Source organism: Camelus bactrianus, chromosome 6 (assembly GCF_048773025.1).
Source record: "Camelus bactrianus isolate YW-2024 breed Bactrian camel chromosome 6, ASM4877302v1, whole genome shotgun sequence".
Taxonomy (NCBI): Eukaryota; Metazoa; Chordata; class Mammalia; order Artiodactyla; family Camelidae; genus Camelus; species Camelus bactrianus.
In genome coordinates, this window is record NC_133544.1 from 100,659,657 (window position 1) to 100,675,446 (window position 15,790).

Sequence of the window (15,790 nt, forward strand, 5' to 3'; positions counted from 1 at the left end):
GGTGAAGAACGGCTATCACACACTCTTATCTCTCAGAACTGCGCAAGTGGATAGACGTTCGTTCATCTAGCACCAAGGGAACGGGTTGCAGGAGAAACTTTTACTCTGGTGTCTCAGTCTGTTTCCTAGTGTCGTTTTGAAGTTCCTGCAGTTTTCACTGTAAAACCGAGTTGGAGCTAGTACCTCCCCATATATATGTATGGTGTGGAGTTTGCAACTGAAAAGAAACTTTGTGTTCCCAACAAGCTAGGTGAAGAATGGCTTTCACACACACTTATCTCTCAGAACTGAGCTAGTGGAGAGACGTTCGTTCATCTAGCCCCAAGGCAACGGGTTGCAGGAGAAACTATTTCTATGCTTCCTCAGTCTGTTTCCTAGTGCCGGTTGGAAGTTCCTGCAGTTTTCACTGTAAAACAGATTTGGAGCTACTACCTCCCAATATATATGTATGGAATGGAGTTTCCATCTGAAAAGAATCTTTGTTTTCCCAACAAGCTAGGTGAAGGACGGCTTTCACACACACTTATCTCTCAGAACTGAGCAAGTGGAGAGACGTTCGTTCATCTAGCACCAAGGGAACGGGTTGCAGTAGACACTTTTTCTCTGCTTTCTCAGTCTGTTTCCTAGTGCCGGATTGAAGTTCTTGCAGTTTTCACTGTAAAACCGATTTGGAGCTATTACCTCCTCATATATATGTATGGACTGGAGTTTGCAACTGAAAAGAAACTTTGTGTTCCCAACAAGCTAGGTGAAGAACGGCTTTCACACAGTCTTATCTCTCAGAACTGAGCAAGTGGAGAGACGTTCGTTCATCTAGCATCAAGGGAACGGGTTGCAAGACACACTTTTTCTCTGCTTTCTCAGTCTGTTTCCTAGTGCCGGTTTGAAGTTCCTGCAGTTTTCACTGTAAAACCGAGTTGGAGCTTGTACCTCCCCATATATATGTATGGAATGGAGTTGGCAACTGAAAAGAAACTTTGTGTTCCCAACAACCTAGGTGAAGAACGGCTTTCACACACACTTATCTCTCAGAACTGAGCAAGTGGAGAGACGTTCGTTCATCTAGCATCAAGGGAACGGGTTGCAAGACACACTTTTTCTCTGCTTTCTCAGTCTGTTTCCTAGTGCCGGTTTGAAGTTCCTGCAGTTTTCACTGTAAACCGAGTTGGAGCTTGTACCCACCCATATATATGTATGGAATGGAGTTTGCAACTGAAAAGAAACTTTTTGTTCCCAACAACCTAGTTGAATTACGGCTTTCACACACACTTATCTCTCAGAACTGAGCAAGTGGAGAGACGTTCGTTCATCTAGCACCAAGGGAACGGGTTGCAGGGACACTTTTTCTCTGCTTTCTCAGTCTGTTTCCTAGTGCTGGTTTGAAGTTCCTGCAGTTTTCACTGTAAAACCGATTTGGAGCTAGTACCTGCTCATATATATGTATGGATTGGAGTTTGCAACTGAAAAAAACTTTGTGTTCCCAACAAGCTAGTTGAAGTATGGCTTTCACACACAATTATCTCTCAGAAATGAGCAAGTGGAGAGACGTTCGTTCACCTAGCACCAAGGAAACGGGTTGCAGGAGACACTTTTTCTCTGCTTTCTCAGTCTGTTTCCTAGTGTCGTTTTGAAGTTCCTGCAGTTTTCACTGTAAAACCGAGTTGGAGCTAGAACCTCCCCATATATATGTATGGTGTGGAGTTTGCAACTGAAAAGAAACTTTGTGTTCCCAACAAGCTAGGTGTAGGATGGCTTTCACACACACTTATCTCTCAGAACTGAGCAAGTGGAGAGACGTTCGTTCATCTAGCCCCAAGGCAACGGGTTGCAGGAGAAACTTTTTCTCTGCTTCCTCAGTCTGTTTCCTAGTGCCGGTTGGAAGTTCCTGCAGTTTTCACTGTAAAACAGAGTTGGAGCTAGTACCTCCCCATATATATGTATGGAATGGAGTTTCCATCTGAAAAGAATCTTTGTGTTCCCAACAAGCTAGGTGAAGGCGGCTTTCACACACACTTATCTCTCAGAACTGAGCAAGTGGAGAGACGTTCGTTCATCTAGCACCAAGGGAACGGGTTGCAGAAGACACTTTTTCTCTGCTTTCTCAGTCTGTTTCCTAGTGACGGTTTGAAGTTCCAGCAGTTTTCACTGTAAAACAGAGTTGGAGCTATTACCTCCCCATATATATGTATGGAATGGAGTTTGTAACTGAAAAGAAACTTTGTGTTCCCAACAAGCTAGGTGAAGGACGGCTTTCACACACAATTATCTCTCAGAAATGAGCAAGTGGAGAGACGTTCGTTCATCTAGCACCAAGGGAACGGGTTGCAGGAGACACTTTTTCTCTGCTTTCTGAGTCTGTTTCCTAGTGCCAGTTTGAAGTTCCTGCAGTTTTCACTGTAAAACCGAGTTGGAGCTAGTACCTGCCCATATATCTGTATGGAAAGGATTTTGCAACTGAAAAGAAACTTTGTGTTCCCAACAAGCTAGTTTAAGGACGGCTTTCACACACAATTATCTCTCAGAACTGAGCAAGTGGAGAGACGTTCGTTCATCTAGCACCAAGGAAACGGTTTGAAGGAGACACTTTTTCTCTGCTTTCTCAGTCTGTTTCCTAGTGCCGGTTTGAAGTTCCTGCAGTTTTCACTGTAAAACAGAGGTGGAGCTATTACCTCCCCATATATATGTATGGTGTGGATTTTGCAACTGAAAAGAAACTTTGTGTTCCCAACAAGCTAGGTGAAGGTCGGCTTTCACAACCACTTATCTCTCAGAACTGAGCAAGTGGAGAGACGTTTGTTCATCTAGCACCAAGGGAACGTGTTGCAGGAGACTCTTTTTCTCTGCATTCTCAGTCTGTTTCCTAGTGCCGGTTTGAAGTTCCTGCAGTTTTCACTGTTAAACCGAGTTGGAGCTTGTACCTCCCCATATATATGTATGTTATGGAGTTTGAAACTGAAAAGAAACTTTGTGTTCCCAACAAGCTAGGTGAAGGACGGCTTTCACACACACTTATCTCTCAGACTGAGCACGTGGAAAGACGTTCGTTCATCTAGCACCAAGGGAACGGGTTGCAGGAGACATTTTTTTCTCTGCTTTCTCAGTCTGTTTCCTAGTGCCGGTTTGAAGTTCCTGCAGTTTTCACTGTAAAACCGAGTTGGAGCTATTACCTCCCCATATATATATATGGTGTGGATTTTGCAACTGAAAAGAAACTTTGTGTTCCCAACAAGCTAGGTGAAGGTCGGCTTTCACACACACGTATCCCTCAGAACTGAGCAAGTGGAGAGACGTTCGTTCATCTAGCACCAAGGGAACGGGTTGCAGGAGACACTTTTTCTCTGCTTTCTCAGTCTGTTTCCTAGTGCCGGTTTGAAGTTCCTGCAGTTTTCACTGTAAAACCGAGTTGAAGCTTGTACCTCCCAATATATATGTATGGAATGGAGTTTGCAAGTGAAAAGGAACTTTGTGTTCCCAACAAGCTAGGTGAAGGACGGCTTTCACACACACTTATCTCTCAGAACTGAGCAAGTGGAGAGACGTTCGTTCATTTAGCACCAAGGGAACGGGTTGCAGGAGACACATTTTCTCTGCTTTCTCAGTCTGTTTCCTAGTGGCGGTTTGAATTTCCTGCAGTTGTCACTGTAATACCGAGTTGGAGCTAGTACCTCCCCATATATATGTATGGAATGGAGTTTGCATCTGAAAAGAAACTTTGTGTTCCCAACAAGCTAGGTGAAGGACGGCTTTCACACACACTTATCTCTCAGAACTGAGCAAGTGGAGAGACGTTCGTTCATCTAGCACCAAGGGAAAGGGTTGCAGGAGACACTTATTCTCTGCTTTCTCAGTCTGTTTCCTAGTGCCAGTTTGAAGTTCCTGCAGTTTTCACTGTAAAAACGAGTTGGAGCTTGTACCTCCCCATATATATGTATGGTGTGGAGTTTGCAACTGAAAGGAAACTTTGTGTTCCCAACAAGATAGGTGAAGGATGGCTTTCACACACACTTATCTCTCAGAACTTAGCAAGTGGAGAGACATTCGTTCATCTAGCACCAAGGGAATGGGTTGCAGTAGACACTTTTTCTCTGCTTTCTCAGTCTGTTTCCTAGTGCCGGATTGAAGTTCTTGCAGTTTTAACTGTAAAACCGATTTGGAGCTATTACCTCCCCATATATATGTATGATGTGGAGTTTGCAACTAAAAGAAACTTTGTGTTCCAAACAAGCTAGGTGATGGACGGCTTTCACACACAATTATCTCTCAGAACTGAGCAAGTGGAGAGACGTTCGTTCACCTAGCACCAAGGGAACGGATTGCAGGAGAAACTTTTACTCTGGTGTCTCAGTCTGTTTCCTAGTGTCGGTTTGTAGTTCCTGCAGTTTTCACTGTAAAACCGAGTTGGAGCTAGTACCACCCAATATATATGAATGGTGTGGACTTTGCAACTGAAAAGTAATTTTGTGTTCCCAACAAGCAAGGAGAAGGATGGCTTTCACACACACTTATCTCTGAGAACTGAGCAAGTGGAGAGACGTTCGTTCATCTAGCACCAAGGCAACGGGTTGCAGGAGAAACTTTTTCTCTACTTCCTCAGTCTGTTTCCTAGTGCCGGTTGGAAGTTCCTGTAGTTTTCACTGTAAAAGAGATTTGGAGCTTGTACCTCCCCAAATATATGTATGGAATGGAGTTTCCATCTGAAAAGAATCTTTGTGTTCCCAACAAGCTAGGTGAAGGACGGCTTTCACACACACTTATCTCTCAGAACTGAGCAAGTGGAGAGACGTTCTTTCATCTAGCACCAAGGGAACGGGTTGCAGGAGACACTTTTCTCTGCTTTCTCAGTCTGTTTCCAAGTGCCGGTTTGAAGTTCCTGCAGTTTTCACTGTAATACCGAGTTGGAGCTAGAACCTGCCCATATATATGTATGGAATGGAGTTTGCAACTGAAAAGAAACTTTGTGTTCCCAACAAGCTAGCTGAAGGACGGCTTTCACACACACTTATCTCTCAGAACTGAGGAAGTGGAGAGACGTTCGTTCATCTAGCACCAAGGGAACGGGTTGCAGTAGACACTTTTTCTCTGCTTTCTCAGTTTTTTCCTAGTGCCGGATTGAAGTTCTAGCAGTTTTCACTGTAAAACCGAGTTGGAGCTATTACCTCCCCATATATATGTATGGAATGGAGTTTACAACTGAAAAGAAACTTTGTGTTCCCAACAAGCTAGGTGAAGAACGGCTTTCAAACACTCTTATCTCTCAGAACTGCGCAAGTGGAGAGACGTTCGTTCATCTAGCACCAAGGCAACGGGTTGCAGGAGAAACTTTTACTCTGGTGTCTCAGTCTGTTTCCTAGTGTCATTTTGAAGTTCCTGCAGTTTTCTCTGTAAAACCGAGTTGGAGCTAGTACCTCCCCATATATATGTATGGTGTGGAGTTTGCAACTGAAAAGAAACTTTGTGTTCCCAACAAGCTAGGTGAAGGATGGCTTTCACACACACTTATCTCTCAGAACTGAGCAAGTGGAGAGACGTTCGTTCATCTAGCCCCAAGGCAACGGGTTGCAGGAGAAACTTTTTCTCTGCTTCCTCAGTCTGTTTCCTAGTGCCGGTTGGAAGTTCCTGCAGTTTTCACTGTAAAACCGTGTTTGAGCTACTACCTCCCCATATATATGTATGGAATGGGGTTTCCATCTGAAAAGAATCTTTGTGTTCCCAACAAGCTAGGTGAAGGACGGCTTTCACACACAATTATCTCTCAGAAATGAGCAAGTGGAGAGACGTTCGTTCATCTAGCACCAAGGGAACGGGTTGCAGGAGACACTTTTTCTCTGCTTTCTGAGTCTGTTTCCTAGTGCCAGTTTGAAGTTCCTGCAGTTTTCACTGTAAAACCGAGTTGGAGCTAGTACCTGCCCATATATATGTATGGAAAGGATTTTGCAACTGAAAAGAAACTTTGTGTTCCCAACAAGCTAGTTTAAGGACGGCTTTCACACACACTTATCTCTCAGAACTGAGCAAGTGGAGAGACGTTCGTTCATCTAGCACCAAGGAAACGGTTTGCAGGAGACACTTTTTTTCTGCTTTCTCAGTCTGTTTCCTAGTGCCGGTTTGAAGTTCCTGCAGTTTTCACTGTAAAACCGAGGTGGAGCTATTACCTCCCCATATATATGTAAGGTGTGGATTTTGCAACTGAAAAGAAACTTTGTGTTCCCAACAAGCTAGGTGAAGGTCGGCTTTCACACACACTTATCTCTCAGAACTGAGCAAGTGGAGAGACGTTCGTTCATCTAGCACCAAGGGAACGTGTTGCAGGAGACTCTTTTTCTCTGCATTCTCAGTCTGTTTCCTAGTGCCGGTTTGAAGTTCCTGCAGTTTTCACTGTTAAACCGAGTTGGAGCTTGTACCTCCCCATATATATGTATGTTATGGAGTTTGAAACTGAAAAGAAACTTTGTGTTCCCAACAAGCTAGGTGAAGGACGGCTTTCACACACACTTATCTCTCAGACTGAGCACGTGGAAAGACGTTCGTTCACCTAGCACCAAGGGAACGGGTTGCAGTAGACATTTTTTTTCTCTGCTTTCTCAGTCTGTTTCCTAGTGCCGGTTTGAAGTTCCTGCAGTTTTCACTGTAAAACCGAGTTGGAGCTATTACCTCCCCATATATATATATGGTGTGGATTTTGCAACTGAAAAGAAACTTTGTGTTCCCAACAAGCTAGGTGAAGGTCGGCTTTCACACACACGTATACCTCAGAACTGAGCAAGTGGAGAGACGTTCGTTCATCTAGCACCAAGGGAACGGGTTGCAGGAGACACTATTTCTCTGCATTCTCAGTCTGTTTCCTAGTGCCGGTTTGAAGTTCCTGCAGTTTTCACTGTAAAACCGAGTTGGAGCTTGTACCTCCCAATATATATGTATGGAATGGAGTTTGCAACTGAAAAGGAACTTTGTGTTCCCAACAAGCTAGGTGAAGGACGGCTTTCACACACACTTATCTCTCAGAACTGAGCAAGTGGAGAGACGTTCGTTCATCTAGCACCAAGGGAACGGGTTGCAGGAGACACTTTTTCTCTGCTTTCTCAGTCTGTTTCCTAGTGGCGGTTTGAATTTCCTGCAGTTGTCACTGTAATACCGAGTTGGAGCTAGTACCTCCCCATAAATATGTATGGAATGGAGTTTGCATCTGAAAAGAAACTTTGTGTTCCCAACAAGCTAGGTGAAGGACGGCTTTCACACACACTTATCTCTCAGAACTGAGCAAGTGGAGAGACGTTCGTTCATCTTGCACCAAGGGAACTGGTTGCAGGAGACACTTATTCTCTGCTTTCTCAGTCTGTTTCCTAGTGCCGGATTGAAGTTCTTGCAGTTTTCACTGTAAAACCGAGTTGGAGCTATTACCTCCCCATATATATGTATGGTGTGGAGTTTGCAACTGAAAAGAAACTTTGTGTTCCAAACAAGCTAGGTGATGGACGGCTTTCACACACAATTTTCTCTCAGAACTGAGCAAGTGGAGAGACGTTCGTTCACCTAGCACCAAGGGAACGGGTTGCAGGGGAAACTTTTACTCTGGTGTCTCAGTCTGTTTCCTAGTGTCGGTTTGTAGTACCTGCAGTTTTCACTGTAAAACCGAGTTGGAGCTAGTACCTCCCCATATATATGAATGGTGTGGACTTTGCAACTGAAAAGAAATTTTGTGTTCCCAACAAGCAAGGAGAAGAATGGCTTTCACACACACTTATTTCTGAGAACTGAGCAAGTGGAGAGACGTTCGTTCATCTAGCACCAAGGCAACGGGTTGCAGGAGAAACTTTTTCTCTGCTTCCTCAGACTGTTTCCTAGTGCCGGTTGGAAGTTCCTGTAGTTTTCACTGTAAAACCGATTTGGAGCTATTACCTCCTCATATATATGTATGGACTGGAGTTTGCAACTGAAAAGAAACTTTGTGTTCCCAACAAGCTAGGTGAAGAACGGCTTTCACACAGTCTTATCTCTCAGAACTGAGCAAGTGGAGAGACGTTCGTTCATCTAGCATCAAGGGAACGGGTTGCAAGACACACTTTTTCTCTGCTTTCTCAGTCTGTTTCCTAGTGCCGGTTTGAAGTTCCTGCAGTTTTCACTGTAAAACCGAGTTGGAGCTTGTACCTCCCCATATATATGTATGGAATGGAGTTGGCAACTGAAAAGAAACTTTGTGTTCCCAACAACCTAGGTGAAGAACGGCTTTCACACACACTTATCTCTCAGAACTGAGCAAGTGGAGAGACGTTCGTTCATCTAGCATCAAGGGAACGGGTTGCAAGACACACTTTTTCTCTGCTTTCTCAGTCTGTTTCCTAGTGCCGGTTTGAAGTTCCTGCAATTTTCACTGTAAAACCGAGTTGGAGCTTGTACCCACCCATATATATGTATGGAATGGAGTTTGCAACTGAAAAGAAACTTTTTGTTCCCAACAACCTAGGTGAATTACGGCTTTCACAGACACTTATCTCTCAGAACTGAGTAAGTGGAGAGACGTTCGTTCATCTAGCACCAAGGGAACGGGTTGCAGGGACACTTTTTCTCTGCTTTCTCAGTCTGTTTCCTAGTGCCGGTTGGAAGTTCCTGCAGTTTTCACTGTAAAACCGATTTGGAGCTAGTACCTGCTCATATATATGTATGGATTGGAGTTTGCAACTGAAAAAAACTTTGTGTTCCCAACAAGCTAGGTGAAGTATGGCTTTCACACACAATTATCTCTCAGAAATGAGCAAGTGGAGAGACGTTCGTTCACCTAGCACCAAGGAAACGGGTTGCAGGAGACACTTTTTCTCTGCTTTCTCAGTCTGTTTCCTAGTGGCGGTTTGAAGTTCCTGCAGTTTTCACAGTAAAACCGCGTCGGAGCTATTACCTCCCAATATATATGAATGGTTTGGACTTTGCAACTGAAAAGAAATTTTGTGTTCCCAACAAGCAAGGAGAAGGATGGCTTTCACACACACTTATCTCTGAGAACTGAGCAAGTGGAGAGACGTTCGTTCATCTAGCACCAAGGCAACGGGTTGCAGGAGAAACTTTTTCTCTGCTTCCTCAGTCTGTTTCCTAGTGCCGGTTGGAAGTTCCTGTAGTTTTCACTGTAAAAGAGATTTGGAGCTTGTACCTCCCCAAATATATGTATGGAATGGAGTTTCCATCTGAAAAGAATCTTTGTGTTCCCAACAAGCTAGGTGAAGGACGGCTTTCACACACACTTATCTCTCAGAACTGAGCAAGTGGAGAGACGTTCTTTCATCTAGCACCAAGGGAACTGGTTGCAGGAGACACTTTTTCTCTGCTTTCTCAGTCTGTTTCCAAGTGCCGGTTTGAAGTTCCTGCAGTTTTCACTGTAATACCGAGTTGGAGCTAGAACCTGCCCATATATTTGTATGGAATGGAGTTTGCAACTGAAAAGAAACTTTGTGTTCCCAACAAGCTAGCTGAAGGACGGCTTTCACACACACTTATCTCTCAGAACTGAGCAAGTGGAGAGACGTTCGTTCATCTAGCACCAAGGGAACGGGTTGCAGTAGACACTTTTTCTCTGCTTTCTCAGTTTTTTCCTAGTGCCGGATTGAAGTTCTTGCAGTTTTCACTGTAAAACCGAGTTGGAGCTATTACCTCCCCATATATATGTATGGAATGGAGTTTGCAACTGAAAAGAAACTTTGTGTTCCCAACAAGCTAGGTGAAGAACGGCTATCACACACTCTTATCTCTCAGAACTGCGCAAGTGGATAGACGTTCGTTCATCTAGCACCAAGGGAACGGGTTGCAGGAGAAACTTTTACTCTGGTGTCTCAGTCTGTTTCCTAGTGTCGTTTTGAAGTTCCTGCAGTTTTCACTGTAAAACCGAGTTGGAGCTAGTACCTCCCCATATATATGTATGGTGTGGAGTTTGCAACTGAAAAGAAACTTTGTGTTCCCAACAAGCTAGGTGAAGAATGGCTTTCACACACACTTATCTCTCAAAACTGAGCTAGTGGAGAGACGTTCGTTCATCTAGCCCCAAGGCAACGGGTTGCAGGAGAAACTATTTCTATGCTTCCTCAGTCTGTTTCCTAGTGCCGGTTGGAAGTTCCTGCAGTTTTCACTGTAAAACAGATTTGGAGCTACTACCTCCCAATATATATGTATGGAATGGAGTTTCCATCTGAAAAGAATCTTTGTTTTCCCAACAAGCTAGGTGAAGGACGGCTTTCACACACACTTATCTCTCAGAACTGAGCAAGTGGAGAGACGTTCGTTCATCTAGCACCAAGGGAACGGGTTGCAGTAGACACTTTTTCTCTGCTTTCTCAGTCTGTTTCCTAGTGCCGGATTGAAGTTCTTGCAGTTTTCACTGTAAAACCGATTTGGAGCTATTACCTCCTCATATATATGTATGGACTGGAGTTTGCAACTGAAAAGAAACTTTGTGTTCCCAACAAGCTAGGTGAAGAACGGCTTTCACACAGTCTTATCTCTCAGAACTGAGCAAGTGGAGAGACGTTCGTTCATCTAGCATCAAGGGAACGGGTTGCAAGACACACTTTTTCTCTGTTTTCTCAGTCTGTTTCCTAGTGCCGGTTTGAAGTTCCTGCAGTTTTCACTGTAAAACCGAGTTGGAGCTTGTACCTCCCCATATATATGTATGGAATGGAGTTGGCAACTGAAAAGAAACTTTGTGTTCCCAACAACCTAGGTGAAGAACGGCTTTCACACACACTTATCTCTCAGAACTGAGCAAGTGGAGAGACGTTCGTTCATCTAGCATCAAGGGAACGGGTTGCAAGACACACTTTTTCTCTGCTTTCTCAGTCTGTTTCCTAGTGCCGGTTTGAAGTTCCTGCAGTTTTCACTGTAAACCGAGTTGGAGCTTGTACCCACCCATATATATGTATGGAATGGAGTTTGCAACTGAAAAGAAACTTTTTGTTCCCAACAACCTAGGTGAATTACGGCTTTCACACACACTTATCTCTCAGAACTGAGCAAGTGGAGAGACGTTCGTTCATCTAGCACCAAGGGAACGGGTTGCAGGGACACTTTTTCTCTGCTTTCTCAGTCTGTTTCCTAGTGCCGGTTTGAAGTTCCTGCAGTTTTCACTGTAAAACCGATTTGGAGCTAGTACCTGCTCATATATATGTATGGATTGGAGTTTGCAACTGAAAAAAACTTTGTGTTCCCAACAAGCTAGTTGAAGTATGGCTTTCACACACAATTATCTCTCAGAAATGAGCAAGTGGAGAGACGTTCGTTCACCTAGCACCAAGGAAACGGGTTGCAGGAGACACTTTTTCTCTGCTTTCTCAGTCTGTTTCCTAGTGTCGTTTTGAAGTTCCTGCAGTTTTCACTGTAAAACCGAGTTGGAGCTAGAACCTCCCCATATATATGTATGGTGTGGAGTTTGCAACTGAAAAGAAACTTTGTGTTCCCAACAAGCTAGGTGTAGGATGGCTTTCACACACACTTATCTCTCAGAACTGAGCAAGTGGAGAGACGTTCGTTCATCTAGCCCCAAGGCAACGGGTTGCAGGAGAAACTTTTTCTCTGCTTCCTCAGTCTGTTTCCTAGTGCCGGTTGGAAGTTCCTGCAGTTTTCACTGTAAAACAGAGTTGGAGCTAGTACCTCCCCATATATATGTATGGAATGGAGTTTCCATCTGAAAAGAATCTTTGTGTTCCCAACAAGCTAGGTGAAGGCGGCTTTCACACACACTTATCTCTCAGAACTGAGCAAGTGGAGAGACGTTCGTTCATCTAGCACCAAGGGAACGGGTTGCAGTAGACACTTTTTCTCTGCTTTCTCAGTCTGTTTCCTAGTGACGGTTTGAAGTTCCAGCAGTTTTCACTGTAAAACAGAGTTGGAGCTATTACCTCCCCATATATATGTATGGAATGGAGTTTGTTACTGAAAAGAAACTTTGTGTTCCCAACAAGCTAGGTGAAGGACGGCTTTCACACACAATTATCTCTCAGAAATGAGCAAGTGGAGAGACGTTCGTTCATCTAGCACCAAGGGAACGGGTTGCAGGAGACACTTTTTCTCTGCTTTCTGAGTCTGTTTCCTAGTGCCAGTTTGAAGTTCCTGCAGTTTTCACTGTAAAACCGAGTTGGAGCTATTACCTGCCCATATATCTGTATGGAAAGGATTTTGCAACTGAAAAGAAACTTTGTGTTCCCAACAAGCTAGTTTAAGGACGGCTTTCACACACAATTATCTCTCAGAACTGAGCAAGTGGAGAGACGTTCGTTCATCTAGCACCAAGGAAACGGTTTGAAGGAGACACTTTTTCTCTGCTTTCTCAGTCTGTTTCCTAGTGCCGGTTTGAAGTTCCTGCAGTTTTCACTGTAAAACAGAGGTGGAGCTATTACCTCCCCATATATATGTATGGTGTGGATTTTGCAACTGAAAAGAAACTTTGTGTTCCCAACAAGCTAGGTGAAGGTCGGCTTTCACAACCACTTATCTCTCAGAACTGAGCAAGTGGAGAGACGTTCGTTCATCTAGCACCAAGGGAACGTGTTGCAGGAGACTCTTTTTCTCTGCATTCTCAGTCTGTTTCCTAGTGCCGGTTTGAAGTTCCTGCAGTTTTCACTGTTAAACCGAGTTGGAGCTTGTACCTCCCCATATATATGTATGTTATGGAGTTTGAAACTGAAAAGAAACTTTGTGTTCCCAACAAGCTAGGTGAAGGACGGCTTTCACACACACTTATCTCTCAGACTGAGCACGTGGAAAGACGTTCGTTCATCTAGCACCAAGGGAACGGGTTGCAGGAGACATTTTTTTCTCTGCTTTCTCAGTCTGTTTCCTAGTGCCGGTTTGAAGTTCCTGCAGTTTTCACTGTAAAACCGAGTTGGAGCTATTACCTCCCCATATATATATATGGTGTGGATTTTGCAACTGAAAAGAAACTTTGTGTTCCCAACAAGCTAGGTGAAGGTCGGCTTTCACACACACGTATCCCTCAGAACTGAGCAAGTGGAGAGACGTTCGTTCATCTAGCACCAAGGGAACGGGTTGCAGGAGACACTTTTTCTCTGCTTTCTCAGTCTGTTTCCTAGTGCCGGTTTGAAGTTCCTGCAGTTTTCACTGTAAAACCGAGTTGAAGCTTGTACCTCCCAATATATATGTATGGAATGGAGTTTGCAAGTGAAAAGGAACTTTGTGTTCCCAACAAGCTAGGTGAAGGACGGCTTTCACACACACTTATCTCTCAGAACTGAGCAAGTGGAGAGACGTTCGTTCATTTAGCACCAAGGGAACGGGTTGCAGGAGACACATTTTCTCTGCTTTCTCAGTCTGTTTCCTAGTGGCGGTTTGAATTTCCTGCAGTTGTCACTGTAATACCGAGTTGGAGCTAGTACCTCCCCATATATATGTATGGAATGGAGTTTGCATCTGAAAAGAAACTTTGTGTTCCCAACAAGCTAGGTGAAGGACGGCTTTCACACACACTTATCTCTCAGAACTGAGCAAGTGGAGAGACGTTCGTTCATCTAGCACCAAGGGAAAGGGTTGCAGGAGACACTTTTTCTCTGCTTTCTCAGTCTGTTTCCTAGTGGCGGTTTGAATTTCCTGCAGTTGTCACTGTAATACCGAGTTGGAGCTAGTACCTCCCCATATATATGTATGGAATGGAGTTTGCATCTGAAAAGAAACTTTGTGTTCCCAACAAGCTAGGTGAAAGACGGCTTTCACACACACTTATCTCTCAGAACTGAGCAAGTGGAGAGACGTTTGTTCATCTTGCACCAAGGGAACTGGTTGCAGGAGACACTTATTCTCTGCTTTCTCAGTCTGTTTCCTAGTGCCAGTTTGAAGTTCCTGCAGTTTTCACTGTAAAAACGAGTTGGAGCTAGTACCTCCCCATATATATGTATGGTGTGGAGTTTGCAACTGAAAGGAAACTTTGTGTTCCCAACAAGATAGGTGAAGGATGGCTTTCACACACACTTATCTCTCAGAACTTAGCAAGTGGAGAGACATTCGTTCATCTAGCACCAAGGGAATGGGTTGCAGTAGACACTTTTTCTCTGCTTTCTCAGTCTGTTTCCTAGTGCCGGATTGAAGTTCTTGCAGTTTTAACTGTAAAACCGATTTGGAGCTATTACCTCCCCATATATATGTATGATGTGGAGTTTGCAACTAAAAGAAACTTTGTGTTCCAAACAAGCTAGGTGATGGACGGCTTTCACACACAATTATCTCTCAGAACTGAGCAAGTGGAGAGACGTTCGTTCACCTAGCACCAAGGGAACGGATTGCAGGAGAAACTTTTACTCTGGTGTCTCAGTCTGTTTCCTAGTGTCGGTTTGTAGTTCCTGCAGTTTTCACTGTAAAACCGAGTTGGAGCTAGTACCACCCAATATATATGAATGGTGTGGACTTTGCAACTGAAAAGTAATTTTGTGTTCCCAACAAGCAAGGAGAAGGATGGCTTTCACACACACTTATCTCTGAGAACTGAGCAAGTGGAGAGACGTTCGTTCATCTAGCACCAAGGCAACGGGTTGCAGGAGAAACTTTTTCTCTACTTCCTCAGTCTGTTTCCTAGTGCCGGTTGGAAGTTCCTGTAGTTTTCACTGTAAAAGAGATTTGGAGCTTGTACCTCCCCAAATATATGTATGGAATGGAGTTTCCATCTGAAAAGAATCTTTGTGTTCCCAACAAGCTAGGTGAAGGACGGCTTTCACACACACTTATCTCTCAGAACTGAGCAAGTGGAGAGACGTTCTTTCATCTAGCACCAAGGGAACGGGTTGCAGGAGACACTTTTCTCTGCTTTCTCAGTCTGTTTCCAAGTGCCGGTTTGAAGTTCCTGCAGTTTTCACTGTAATACCGAGTTGGAGCTAGAACCTGCCCATATATATGTATGGAATGGAGTTTGCAACTGAAAAGAAACTTTGTGTTCCCAACAAGCTAGCTGAAGGACGGCTTTCACACACACTTATCTCTCAGAACTGAGGAAGTGGAGAGACGTTCGTTCATCTAGCACCAAGGGAACGGGTTGCAGTAGACACTTTTTCTCTGCTTTCTCAGTTTTTTCCTAGTGCCGGATTGAAGTTCTAGCAGTTTTCACTGTAAAACCGAGTTGGAGCTATTACCTCCCCATATATATGTATGGAATGGAGTTTACAACTGAAAAGAAACTTTGTGTTCCCAACAAGCTAGGTGAAGAACGGCTTTCAAACACTCTTATCTCTCAGAACTGCGCAAGTGGAGAGACGTTCGTTCATCTAGCACCAAGGCAACGGGTTGCAGGAGAAACTTTTACTCTGGTGTCTCAGTCTGTTTCCTAGTGTCATTTTGAAGTTCCTGCAGTTTTCTCTGTAAAACCGAGTTGGAGCTAGTACCTCCCCATATATATGTATGGTGTGGAGTTTGCAACTGAAAAGAAACTTTGTGTTCCCAACAAGCTAGGTGAAGGATGGCTTTCACACACACTTATCTCTCAGAACTGAGCAAGTGGAGAGACGTTCGTTCATCTAGCCCCAAGGCAACGGGTTGCAGGAGAAACTTTTTCTCTGCTTCCTCAGTCTGTTTCCTAGTGCCGGTTGGAAGTTCCTGCAGTTTTCACTGTAAAACCGTGTTTGAGCTACTACCTCCCCATATATATGTATGGAATGGGGTTTCCATCTGAAAAGAATCTTTGTGTTCCCAACAAGCTAGGTGAAGGACGGCTTTCACACACAATTATCTCTCAGAAATGAGCAAGTGGAGAGACGTTCGTTCATCTAGCACCAAGGGAACGGGTTGCAGGAGACACTTTTTCTCTGCTTTCTGAGTC